General features: G+C 32.2%; 1 long non-coding RNA gene across 23 annotated transcripts in view; it reads right to left on the bottom strand.

Moving 5' to 3' along the window:
- Positions 1 to 500: 500 nt before the first annotated feature.
- The window catches only part of LOC107845367, a 36,809-nt gene continuing 22,022 nt past the window's right edge, over positions 501 to 15,287 (bottom strand). For 6 of the 23 annotated variants that reach the window (XR_007045903.1, XR_001666800.2, XR_007045893.1 and 3 more), the window contains exon 7: positions 9,491 to 9,797. This is a non-coding gene — a long non-coding RNA (uncharacterized LOC107845367). Of the gene's footprint in view, positions 701 to 3,662; positions 4,048 to 7,280; positions 7,475 to 8,358; positions 9,798 to 10,547; positions 10,851 to 15,287 lie in introns of those variants that run through there. The other 17 variants (XR_007045900.1, XR_007045912.1, XR_007045908.1 and 14 more) reach the window with 10 other exon arrangements.

Genomic DNA, 15,287 nt, shown 5'->3' with positions numbered 1-15,287 from the left:
CGATCCCGTCGACAACTCACAACTTATCTTTTAGATTGAGACCTCTCCTTCGTTGATAGCTCCATATCTCTAGCTTCATAGGATCTAGTCCCACCATCTACATAAAAAAGAGTGGAATATTATTTAGAACACATGGTATGAAGGATTCACATGATATAAAATAAAATAAGGGAAGTTTCCTGATAATATCTTATATCCTCTCAAAAATAGTTATGGACATCAATGTATTGATCTGCAAGATTCTACTAGATACCCGATTTTTCCTGGCTGCTTTGATACCAATTTGCCTGGACTAATAAACCAAGGGTCATGATAGCACTAGTCGCGACAAGCCTTTACTAGTAAGCGTTCCACCCAAACTGATATAAAATGAGGAAAATAGTACCAAAACCAAGGTAAGACTCCTAGAATATAGTCGAACCACATATATATAGTAAAAGTGAGAAATACATAAACCAAAAATGCCATACAATATCTTTAAACCTGGTGTCATAGTGTAAGATTTAATAAATATATCTCAAATATCAAAAGATACAAGAATAGACCAAAACGATCATAATCTTTTTCAGAACACAAAACAAGGCATGAAATAAAAAGAAAGAGGTAGTAGGTGATCTTCGGAAGCATAGATCGATTGCTACCATGAATATACTCCAGATACGCCTGAATTATCCATCATGTGGCGTACTTGCACCTGGATCTATATCAAAAGGAAGAAGTAGTGTATGAGTATGACCCAATTGTACTCATTAGGTATCATAGGTTAACTAAGCAAAGTAGAAAATAAAGTATATAAAATACACACTATGGGCACGTCACCTGCAATAAAAAAGATATCCCAAACAGTAGCCCACAACTCCTCCACTAATAGTTCTATAATATTTACATATAACACACACAAATAAAGAAAGAAACACATGTATACAAATATCACACATACATCATAAAAAAGAAGTACAGATAGACTGATATAACATCAAAGATGATAATACACATAGAATGGTCACAATGAATATATGAAATGTAGTAAAGATGATAATGATGATGATGATGTTGAGGTGATGCATCAAGTTGTCACACAACCTTCGTATATACCTATCAAATTGTGTTCCCGAGGTAGGACCCATGGGATTCGTCAACCCATATACAATCTAATATCCAATAACAATCCAACATCTATAACTCCTCTCTAGCACATACATCAATAGAGGAGTTTTAATGATGTGACATTTTCTATCAGAAAAAGCTAGTATTACCACAGTGGTACAAATTTTTCATAATTGTATATGACATGAGGGTGTAATGCTAATAACTAACCAGAAAGAGAATTTCTAATATCCAACCAATACAATAACCATGTTAGCTAATATTCACTCAATATGCCAAGAAATACACAAAAGTATTCCATTTATACCACATAAATTCCAATTTATTTTTTCTCATTAGAATAGATAAAAAAAATATACATACATAAGGCCAACAACATCATATAATACCCCACATGGTTTCACATAACACATATTGTCTCAAAACCACCAAATAACACAACATAGGACCCCACAAGAGCACAAAAAATAGTTAAACCATTTCCATGATTTATTTCCAAAACCATAACATAATTTTATATCATTATTAACAACCCAACCTATTCTAAAGAAACTTAAGTCATAACCTACCTCGAAGGTCAAAAACCGATCCAAAAAGCCTTTACTACAGAGCTTAATCCTTATGAATTGACTTCTAATCAACTAAAGTACAAAAAAATAGAATTTATATTTTAAAAGGAAGCTATCAATACCCATATTGCTCATTTTTGGGTCGGGGTCAAAATGGGCTGCAAAAATAAATTTTCAAAAAAGAAGCATAAAATCTAAATTTTTATCCAAAAATATATTCCCCATGATTAAAGAAATTTATAAAGAAAACCCAATTGAAAAGGAGTTGAAATTGGGGTTTAAATAAAATAATTATAAATTTTAGGCCTTTCGGACTAAAAATCCCAAATTCCCCCCTTGAATTTAAGTTTTAAAAGTACTTAAATAACATGAATCAAAGCATAGTGACTGAAATAGGAGTTTGAGCTTACCCAAGCTTAAAAAGTGGAGGAAATCACCCAAAAAATAAAAACACCAAGCTCCAAGTTTCAAAAATAGTGAAAAGTCACAAAACTAGGGGATGTAACCCACCAAGACATTGCTTAAGCAACCACTAGGTTGCTTAAGCGGTCATATCTTAAGAGACTAGGTGTCACTTAAGAGATATCCACCTCATCGTGTAAGTGACAAATGCCTAATAGATGAGAAAGTCACTTAAGAGCTACCCCCAGCTGGCACCCAATTCGCTTAAGTGACAAAAAAGTATCCTAAGCAGGTGTACCAATTGAAAATTTGGAGAATTCCAAGTATCTACGGACCCCGTTGGATTCATTCAAAATCTCGAGAATACAAACGAACTAATACTAGTCTAAATTTGATGCTTCAAACTCAATGACTATATCAAATTTTTATAAAAGCATTGTTTTCACAAAGTTGACCCCTGAAATCCAATTTCACAACTTTCAAAACTAAGGGTATAAATAATTTATCAAAGCCATAAAACCACACCAACTATGTTACCAACCTAAATCAAAATTTTGGATATGCTGGCATAGTCTATTTTTCTATAAGAAACACAAATCAATAAAGATTGACTGAAGTCAACTATGAGGCCTTTTAACTATCAAAAATCACAATCCTGCTTTGATCAAATAAAAATTTATTGGAAACCATGCCAATCATCATCACTCCTATAAATACCGTAAAGCAACCATGAAGAGGGGAAAAATTATCAAATCACCTACGAATAAATAATTTAGAAAAATCATGTCCGTACACCCATTGCAGTGACATAAACTTTGTTCTTTAATCAGATAGCTAACTATAAATTCATTACTAAAATAATAGTATTTATATAAAAATAGTATTTTTCTGGTTTCTCACAATAGAAATCAATGTCTAATCACTTATTCATCAAATATGTTGTGTTCCCTCTTATTTCCTATGGAACTTGGCTCCAGCTTCTGTGGGGTTACTATATTTATGTATGATTATACTACATTATGGTAGGATATAATTTAATTGGTCCAATGTTTACCTTAGTCAATTATTGATAATTAATGTGCATTATCTATAGAACAGAAAGACCCTTAGGTAAACATTATGTCTAATGAACCCTTTACTCAGGATTAGCTCCATAAACATATTAAACTATGTTGGTGCCATACCATATAAAAAATATTATATGAGTGTCGAACTCTATTGTAATACTGAAATCAATATCAAGGTCAAGTGGAATACCCTATAAGTCAATCCAGAAGATCTCTACAAACTCAATCACTACTTACACAAATTCAAATAAGGTGGCATATGAAATAGTATCCTGATATTATGCTAAATAAATTAAGTATCCTTTTCTACCATTCACTTATGGTTTCACATTAAACATAGAATGTGAGACATGAAAAAGGTAAAAGTCTTGGCATGATAATTGATGACGGCATGATAAGAAGAAAATTAATTCATACCTAAAATCACATCAAATCTATAATATCAAGGATTGTAAAATCCACCCATCAGTTATAAAGCATCAAGATCACCATAATGGTTTGATACACAATATACTAAAAATAAATTACGTATATGGATAGCAACTCATATAGGTACTAATAAAGAATCATACATCACGTCCATGTGAAGGATAACATAGAAAGACACAAAATAAGAAGTAGATCTTGAATCAAATAGAGCTAAAGTCAGACAATAAGAGAGCAAAATGATACATGTAATAACTTCATCAGAAGACCTAGCCTCTAATTTACCTAGGAAAGAATAAAAATAGGCATGAACACCTCTAAATAGTGTTCCACCACAATCACCTATGTTGGCTATTTGGACTCCACCTCTAACAACCTAGGAACTATTCCTCCACTTTGTGATTTTTTATAGTTGGTGGTGCTGGTGCATTGAGGCATAAACTTGAGAACCCGATTGTGTGCCGTGATGCCTTCACCTATTAAAATCAACAATAAAATTAACAATCTTTCCATAATCATAGCACTCTCTGATGGATATGTGATGGTCTAGATAAACCAAATTGTCCACTATCACCAATGTTGGTGAATACCTTTAATTTTACTGTTTATTTGTGTTGTTGAATTTTACTTTGTTCATTTCTCTTTTGAAATCCTCTGAGCAAGTAGCATTTACATATATTCAATTGAATTTTTTTGAGAGACAATTCATTAACAATACAACTGGGCCTTATGATGGAAAGGTTAGTTATACTTTCTCAAATTAACAAAAATAAAAATTATATTCAAATTCCAAAAAATTTGAAGTAAGATATTTAAATTCTCACTAGTGTGATATTCCACATAATTTATCTAATGAATTGTGTTAATATTTATGTTAATCATAATAACATTTGATCATCCTGTTACTATGATTTTGTCTAAGATTTCTTTTTACTTCAATAGCTATAGGGAAAGATTAAAATTAATTATTTGTGAAAAATCTTAATCACATAATATTTGTACTCATTGATTCCTGATGGATTATTTAAATATAGATTCATATTGTTATTGTTGTCTCTTTTGTTAATCAGTATCTATCCATCACAGGTGCTATGTAATCTGGATGACTCCCGAATCTTTTTATATTCATGTGATATCTTATCAACATGAATTAGAGATTTTTCGTGCATATTGAAAAAAAATAGAGAATTTAAAATATATAATTAAGGTTTATCTTCTTTTAAAAAAAATATTTTCATTTCCTATAATTTTGTTCATCCAAATTTCGGTTTAGTAATTTTGGTAATTTCCATACAATAGAAACAAAAAGTATCAGATGAACTATTTCATATTTAATATGTCATGTTACTTAATTTTCTGAAGTCTTTGATCAAGTAATGTTTTGAATTCTTTGATCAATCGTTATACAACTTAGTCAATTTATTTCCCTTTTTAAATCGATTTGCTAGTCTATTATTTGAATAAGAATTGTTGAGGCAACTAATCTAGGTCATAAGATCTTTTACCATATTTATCAATGTTTTAATTTATTTTGAGGGTAATATTAACTCATAGTCTAGTGATTTAGAGCATACTCTTAATAGAGAGACAATATATGTGATTAGATGTATTGTAGGAAAAACGTGAAGAACATCCACCTAGTAGCGCTAAATTCTAATAGCTGGAGTTTTGGAACAATAGTAAAATACTTCTAATTGAGCTAGCATGTTGGCACTCTAGTTGGGGCACCGCACATACCCTTAAACTCTATAGAAAAAAATTGTGTCAGGCTAGTGTTGTCACTAGTACTCTGCACCAACATGGGAACAAAGGTAAAACATGTTGGTGCATCCAATGGTGTGTCACAACAAGGACAATTCACTACGAACTTTTATTTTAAGTCCACTCTAAGCCCATAAAAGATTAAGGGTATTTTCCACTACTATAAATAAGACTCTTTAAAATTTTCTAAGGGTTTCCATTTTTTAGTGAGCTTCAACCAGAAAAAGATTATTCACCATTAGGTTTCTTTTCTTCTTATTTTCTTTAGCCATTATTTTGTATTTAGAAAACCAAATTCATGTGATTTTAATTAGGCATGAGTGACTAAATATATTTATTCTTGGTTTATGACCCAAAGCATGATTATTTAGTAAATGATTGGTTCAACAAATATTGTTTACCATATTGATTATTCTTATATTCTTAAGCTTACAATTATAATTTTTCATGACCATTACAATAAATTCATATTTTCATTGTGAATTCAGGAGAGGAATCTTTGGCCAGAATAAATAATATAGGGGGTAAATTCTTTTCTTTTGTAAAATTAAGACTTGATTGTGGATAGGATAGGAATATATCTAGATTACCTTACTTGATTATAAAATGCGAGAAGCAATTATGTTAGCATGTTCATTCTTGATCATAAGAAAATAGATATTGAATTTCACATGAATATATAATAGAGTGTTGAAGACAAAAATCATTTTACTTACCCCATAAATCAATAACTAGATAAATGAATTAGTTGATGAAATAAAATGTTTTACGTGATTGAAAAATAGAATTGTAAACCTGAAATGTATCACTAACTGTGATCACAACCTTTACACTTCTTTCATATCACTAACTGTGACTAAATATATTTATTCTTGGTTTATGACCCAAAGCATGATTATTTAGTAAATGATTGGTTCAACAAATTTTGTTTACCATATTGATTATTCTTATATTCTTAAGCTTACAATTATAATTTTTCATGACCATTACAATAAATTCATATTTTCATTGTGAATTCAGGAGAGGAATCTTTGGCCAGAATAAATAATATAGGGGGTAAATTCTTTTCTTTTGTAAAATTAAGACTTGATTGTGGATAGGATAGGAATATATCTAGATTACCTTACGTGATTATAAAATGCGAGAAGCAATTATGTTAGCATGTTCATTCTTGATCATAAGAAAATAGATATTGAATTTCACATGAATATATAATAGAGTGTTGAAGACAAAAATCATTTTACTTACCCCATAAATCAATAACTAGATAAAGGAATTAGTTGATGAAATAAAATGTTTTACGTGATTGAAAAACAAAATTGTAAACCTGAAATATATCACTAACTATGATCACAACCTTTACACTTCTTTCATATTTTAATTATCGGATATGAAAATCAAAAAATCAAAACACTCTCTTGGTTACTTAAATACTTATCTAAATTTGTTATACTAGATTAGACTAGATTCTTGCTACATCAAAAGTTTCTTGGGTATGAATCAAGACTACATTATTCTATCTTATTTGAACGACCATTTACACTTACTTAGAAGTTTGGAACCATTAAGGTTTGACATTGTTGCCAGAAACGTAGAAATTAGCAAATTTATAGTTGTTATTTTACTACATTAATATTCAAGTGCTGACTAATTGGTCATAGTTTTTACTTTAATGCGTACTACATCTCAGTTGCAACACACCGGCACATAAATTTCATGACCTAAAATTCCAAAGTCCTAATGGTACCTAACCCGAACCAACCTTGATAGGTAAGTCCAACACAAAGATAGAATTAATTGATAATAACTAAAGACTTTGAAAAAAATCAAACAAACAACAATATCAACTCAATATCTAGAAGTACATCTCAGATTTCAATTAAATAGTGTAATGAGTAAGAGTGACTCTAACACCAACATTGAACACTAATACACAAAGTATTTGTCATGGAGATAAAGTAAAGAAATACATGGGATAGATAAAGTTGGTAACATGACACAGATGGGGATCTCACTATGACTTCAATATTCTCTGAACTACAAGATCACTATCTAGGGGTAGCACTCTTACAAAGATATGAACAAAAAAATATGAAAGAAAGGAGTAAGTACAATCCATTTGTACTTGATAGGCATCATACCCTGTCATAGTATAGTACACAACAAAATTTGATAAAGTAAGCCACAATTGAAATAAACACCGAGCAAACAAAAAAGTCCCATGTAGATTAAGTCGTATAAATTCATAATGTGAGAATAAATTTCAAAAACATATCTTCCACGTATGAAGATATCTCGTGTAAAATCAACGAACGGGAAGAAGTATAATGCAATGCAACACAATGATAAGGAATACAACAATGGACAAATGTACTCTTTGTTGATACCTTCCGAGCCTATAATTTGGAAGAGGACCCATGGGTGTTTACCGACCCATATACTAATCGCAATGTATACTTCCCACGGTCAAGTCTAAAATATAATTCATTTCTTTCTCAAAGAATTCAACTTCCACACTAGTTCTAATTCTATGAAAACAATAGATGAATGAGTATGCATGATCATGAAAAAATCAACAAAACATAATAATTAGCTCAATGATAGTATGAATGAACCCAATTCATCCAAATATCAATAATCAAAATGCAAAAACCCTCGGAGAAGTTCAACATAAAATTAATTGAAGGTAGTTAAAAAATTCCCTACAAGCCCTTAACACAATCACCATAATAGTAAAAGAAATAAATAAGACACCAACAAAGTCAACATAAGCCCTCACTTAGGAATAACAATGATAATAAGCTTATTGATCAATAATAAGGCCAACACAAGCCCACAATTGATAATTAAATAACTAATAGGCTCTCTAATCAATAAAATCAACACAAGTCCTCACTCAAGTATCACAATGGTAATAATCAACCCCAAATAATGTAAAGCATAAGGTTTAGGATGAATCCATATTATGCATTATATAATAAATTCTCTATTCAGCTAAGTTTGAAGAAAATTAAGTCATAACCTACCTTGAGGAAGAACCACACAGCTAGAAATACTCAAATCAAAGCATTTCCTTTTCAAGTAACCTTAGAATTCTCCCAATCTATAAAAAATCACCTTCTACACATAAGTATTAGTTCACTGATATGCATATTGACATATTTTACTTCTGAGTCCCAAAAAACTTTGGAAACCAAACCTAAAAATAAAAGGATAAAACAAAAACTTTAGTATAAAATCACATTACCCATAGGTCAAGGGTTTAAAATATACAATCTAATTGAAATTGGTGTTGAAATTAAGTTCGAAATCATCGAAATAATTTTTTTTAACTTTACCCAGAAAATCCCAAATCTCATGTTTAAAAACTATGATTTGAAGATGATTTTCCAATATAATTAATGAATAATAATCAAATATAAATTTAGAATCTTACCCATTTGAAAATACATAAAATTTCCCTTTAGATTACCTTAAAACGTGCTCCCAAACATTGAAAATAGGATTTAGGATCAAGAAAAATGTTTTTATACTTTTCAGTGAATAGTACCTCAATTGTGATTGCGGCAATATCCTCATGATAAAACAAGTTTATGTTAACTACCCCTAAAGTTTCTCTTTATGATTGTGGGGATAGGCCATCCAATTTTAATCAACAAGAACATTCCCTTACAAGATCACAATGCATACAAAAATTCCCGTTGGTGATCACAACACCCTACATGTGATTGTGATCAATGAAAATCAGGACTTTTTGCGAACTTGACTCCTACCATGCAATTTTCATGAATAAATACCTGGTGCACCATAGTCCAATGTTTAAAATCTCTTCATATAAACTATTGAAATTCTTTTGGGATCCCATAAAAATAAATCAATAATGCTTCTAGAATAATTTCAATATTTTAGACATAGTGGAATCGTCAGAATCACCAATGGATGTTGTTATCAACAAGTTTCACCCAAAAAAAACTTTAGGCCTATAACAGTAGTTTCTTTCTCAAACACTTAAAAATCATAGTAGGACTTCAAAGCTCCAACCACTATACTACCAACCCTAAATCGACATTCCCAAACAAATGAAATACATAAAATTATTATTGGACGCTCAGATCACAAAATTTTGATCAAAGCCATCTATAACAACTTAAATGCTTCTCAAAGAAAAAAACACACATAAAATATTTTAGAACACTTCAAGGACCGTGTCATCCATTCTTGAAAACTCACAAATGCTATAAATAAATAGTGTAATTGAATAAATAATAAAAATATAAAAAATTATAAGAAATCATATGAGGATTGTTACATTATCCACTACTAAATTATGCATCATCCTCAAACTTAAAGAAAGGAAAGTACTTGAATTAGTAAAAGTGTAAGGGCATCTACTCCATGCAGCCTCTTCTATCGAGCAATGTCTCCACTGAACTTTCATAAAGTCAACCTCAACTTCCAATTTTACCTATAAAAAATAGTTATAGGCTCCTTCTCTAAGGTCAAATCACATTCTAGGACAATCGAATAGCTCATGTTTACATGAATCATCATGACAGTATTACTATAACATTAAATCATAAAACACTAGATGAACCACTGATAATGTTAGAGGTAAAGCCAACCTTTAGGCCACCTCCCCAACTTTCTTAGAAATCTAAATAGGCCCCATGAACTGCGCACTAAGCTTGCTTTATTTTTGAATATCATCATACCCTTTATGGGTGACAATTTCAACAAAACTAACTCACTCTACATAAAATACACATCACAAACACACTGATTGACATAACTTTTTATCTACTTTAGGCTACCATAAGCTGAGTCTAGATTAGTATCACTTGATCTATCTAGTCTTTCAACAAATCAGTCTCTCATGGGAGATCTATACCTCCTCCCATATAAAGCCTTAAATGACACCATTGAATACTAGAATTATAATTATTGTTATAGGAAAACACAGTTAATGTCAAAAACTAGTGATAATGACCACCGAAATCTATAACACACACTCAAAGTATATCATCTATCACCCGAATAGTCCATTTTGACTAGCCACCAACTTGAGGGTAAAATGTTGTGAATATGTAACACCCCAATTTTCTAAACCGGAATGCTACACGATGCTCATGACCCCGAAGGACCACAAGCTAACCCATGACTGATATCTATATTTGTATACTGCATAATATATCATAAAATGCGGAAACATGAATAGGAAAGGCCATAAGGTTCAAACTGAATAAATGTCTGATAATAAAATGTATGAAAAAGGTATAACCATACCAAAACAAGTCATAAATACTAAAAATAATGAGATCTGAATATCTAATCTGACATCTAGCCTGAAATTCTCTAACTGAACTGAATAAGGAGTTGAAGAAACATGTCTCCAACTAACTCCATCTAGCAACTAAATAACAAATGTAACAATAATCATATCATCCTCGAATGAGAAGGACTCACTAGAAACTCTGAACACCGAAATGCTATTGCTGATCTGGAGCTCGTACCTCTAAACCTATGGTGTAACATAAGAGAAAGCACCATAGTATAAATGCTTCAGTACGTCTAAATGTATTGAGTATACGAGTGAGGTAGGCTAAATACAAAGGGTTATATGCATGAACAATGCTGACTAATATGAACATGAGAATACATACATGCATACATAACTGTAACTGAACTCGTGGAGATACTAACTACTGAGTTTGAATACTGACTACATGAGTATACTAATACTGAGATACTAAATTGATGAATGACTATTTATGACAGTTTGAATTATGAAAAACTAGTCTGGTTGACTGTGTCTAATAGTTCTGAAGCTGAATACAAATATCATGAATTCTAATAACAGATATGACAGATACATGAGTTTAGAAAACTAATATAATAGATATAACTGTGATGATTAGCCTAACCGATGTAACTAATACTGAGCGACTATATCTAACAATCTAAGTTCTGATGGAACTAGCTGAGTTTTATTTTATATGGAGTAACTAAATTTAAGATCAGTCCTATCTAGTAGGTGATCTTTAAATATGAAGATTCTGATACTGTTTAACTATAGTTGAGATCAGTCCTGTCTAATGGGTGATCTTGAAGTCTATTTATAATGATAAGGTTTTATTGTCTCTAACAATACTAAATCTGTATATCTGACAGTCTTGAATCTGTAACTGAAACTGTGGGATATGGTCATCTAACTGACATGCCCCAAGCTAAGTTGAATGGGGTCCAATCTCTGCCTTGACTAGAAAAGTGTCAGTACTGTGCCACCAGTATGTTGTGGAGCCAGTCCTAATCTAGTGGGTGACTCCTGGGATCAGTCTATGAATATAAATATGCTAACGGGTGACCCCTGAGTATGTTAGTCCTATCTAATGGGTGACATCTTATACCTACACTGTCTACATAGTTCTAGAACTTAGGGATTACTTTTAAGGATCTCAGTCCTAATCTAGTGGGTGAGTCCCCATCCCTAGGCTTACTCGGTGCTGAATCCTACTCTTATTTGAAAGACACTAAAATGAATATTGGGCTAAGCTAAATAACTTAACTAAACTAATTTGCTGAACTGACAATGATTAAATAAAATAAAAATAGTCGTATTATTTAGCGAAGATAAAACTGAGTTTACTGGATTCTGATGACGAATGGAATATAATGAGTTTTAAGGACTGATTAAGAGTACTAAAGTTATAGAGTTTACTGTGATTACTAAGGTTACTGAGCACTGAGATTACTGAGAATACTGAACTACTGAGATTACTGAGTTTTCCTGCGTCACATGATTGACTGATTTCTATAGATTATGGCTTGACTGAGAATATCGTGATAACATGACATGGCTCTAGGCACACATCTATATTTTTTCAGATATGAATACCCTCAGGACTCGATGGAAGAAAACTAATACACATGACTGACTTTATTACGTGAACAACATCAACAACCCATAATATCATAACTTGGGGAATTCCATGAAGTGCATGGATATCATATATTTTGTACATAAGTAGCATTTGCAAGTAAGCATGGCATAATCTCATAAGACTAGTTCATGAATATCCCAACAATATTTACAAGACACAATATCAACATTAAAATCATTGGAATATGGTCGCATATCATGAATTCTTCACTTAGTCACAATTTAGCTATAATGCATGATTTCTGGTCTCTTAGGTATTTTATCAAAGACATTATATGCACAACTTAGGTATAGGTGTAAATCATATAATTACTAATCATAAATAATCAAACTTACATGTTTTCAACTCATATAATAACACATAAAGATTCTATCTTGGAATCATTCAACACATAAACATGATCAACAATCTATTCATAACATGAAAACCATAATATATAGTTTTAGAAAAGGGTTCTTTAACTTTATGGATGAAAGGAGTCCATGAATAAACACACACATACCTTAGAAAGGAAACCTTGATGATTTCCTGGAGAGTTCTTATAATACCCTACAAAGTTCTCTTCTAGTCTGAGCCTTAGAGCGTATCCAGTAAATTAGAAAATCAGAGTCTAAAAGTTTCAGAAGTATCTTATTAAGTATAAAATACATTGAATAATATTTAATTTCCCTAATTTCTATATTTATACATGTATATAATTGAACAAGCTTTCCATCGATACCAATTTCATCAAAATCCGACATCGAATGAAGAAGTTATGGCCCTTTTACTAAGCGTTGTCGGAATCGCAGGTTTGACGGTTGATGTGATAGACCACCAAGTTGTTGGTGGACCGTCAAGTGTCCTATAATACCAAGGCAGTGGCTTCCTTTTTCGTTCATCATATGATGGCCAAAGTGGTGGACCTTTAAATTTCTGACGGACCATCACTTCAACTGTCACTCTGAGGGAGAACATCCTAGTTTTGACACTTGAATGATGGACGACTTGGTGGACCGTCAGTCCCTCTGACAAACCGTCAGGTCGACTGTCACAGCCTCCAATCAGAATTTTCTAGATAAATTTTAATGGGGCATTTTGGTCTTTTCCACATCCTTCCCCAGCTCTATAAATACCGAGGCAAGGGCCTTCAACTTTATTTTTCTTTTTTACAACCAAAAATTAGGGTTTCCAAAATCAAAATACTCTCTTCTACTTTCATAAAATTCAAGAGAGATCAAGAAGGATCTAGAGAAATCAAGAACTCCTTTCAAGAGCCTTCAAGAAAAGAAATTCCCAGGTATGTAGATGTTGATTCTTAGGTCCCTTTCATCCAAGAAGCTCAAGTACCCTTTTTTTAAAATTAAGGATTTTATGTTTTGTGATATTCCATAATTTGTATGAGTTGAAGTTGATGTTACTTGTGTTGTTGAGTTTGGATTTATGATTGTTTGCAAGATTTATGGTCTTTGACCCTAGTATGTGGAATTTATGTGATATTGTGATGAGCTTTTTTGAAGTTGGTATCTATGTGAGGTGTTCATGATATTAGGGTGTAGAGATGGTTGAATAAGCAGAGTATACACCCCATAGGTTGGATGAAAGGCTGAGGTGAAGTATAGAGAGGCATTGTAGTCTGTTAAAAGGGAAACCCAAAGTTGTAGTCTAGTCCATGCACACCTAGTGTTTGGTAAAATGCCTTAGTAAGCAGAATGAGCCATAATAATAATATGGAATCCCCGAGTAGGTGTTGAATCGAACATGTCTAGTGGTTGTTGAAAGACTATAGTGAGAAAGATAAGACGAAATAGCGGTAAATCTCCCAAGTGAGTGCTCTTTGATTTATTTTAAGTTTTGATACATACTAAGTAGTTACCAAGAGAATAATGACATGATAGTGTGATGTTTTCTCAAAAATCTCATGATATCTAGTTATTTGTCGAGACTGATATAGGCGTGAAGTACTTGATACAAGACCTCATTAAATGGGGTATAATTTAATAGTACGTCTTCCTTAAGGTTGTTTGTGACAATGAATCGATATTGATGACCACCCCCAAAATGTTGGGAGCAATCCTTTGGTAATCATAATGGTGAATAGAGGTTTATATTTCCTAAATGATGGATACGATTTCATAAGTTTTGTGAGGGAGAAAGTATGTTATGATTCTGAAATAGTTAGAGTGACCCCTTTGTAGTTCTGATGATGAGTAGACATTTGTGAATCCTTGGAGGCTTGAGGTGATGTTCTAATGTTTGTGAAATTGAATATATGGCATGATTTTTGAGTTTCTTGTGAATATGCCTCAATAATGGTAATGATGCATGAATGCTTGTGATGCTTGAATGAATGATGATGCTTTACTTCTACGTTATCAAGTCCTGGGGGTATTTATACCCTAAAATAGAGCTGTTGTCTAGAGCCCGTGTCAATTTCTCGATAATTCCAACCAATCCATGATTTTTAGAACTCAGTGAACTATAGAAATCTGTATCCTCAGACAAGTGCAAAGCTTAATAAACCTCAGTAATCTCAGTTATCTCTGTAATCTCTGTAGCACTAGTAATCTAGCCACAGACCTGTACTCATCCTAGTCCTAATGGAACTCAAGTGATTCAAATCTAATCTCAGAAATGATTCGAATAATCTAATCAAGCCATGTATCGTCAGTCAGATACCGTGATTTGATATTGTTTTGGTCAGATACGGAACCAAGTGATCTCAGCGTATTTTAGCCAAATCATTTGAAAAACATGATCATGTAAATAGATTCAGCTTTATTGTGTTTATTCTAAGGATTCAGTGAGAGCCTTTCAGTTGGGAGTAGAAACTAGCACCGAGCGAGGGAAAGGATGGTGATTCCTCCCGTCAGAGAGAGAGTCGAGAGTCTTTAGTAGCAATCCCTGAACGCCAAATCTATGCAGCCAACATAGGATACAGGAGTCCCCATCAATAGAGGTTGTCACTATCAGAGAGGTTGACTATTATATTACCTCAGGTTGACTTCCTGTGAGGGTCAACCCATCAGAGTGGCTTG

This window comes from Capsicum annuum, chromosome 10 (assembly GCF_002878395.1).
Source record: "Capsicum annuum cultivar UCD-10X-F1 chromosome 10, UCD10Xv1.1, whole genome shotgun sequence".
Lineage (NCBI taxonomy): Eukaryota > Viridiplantae > Streptophyta > Magnoliopsida > Solanales > Solanaceae > Capsicum > Capsicum annuum.
This window is presented reverse-complemented; position numbering and strand designations above follow the sequence as displayed.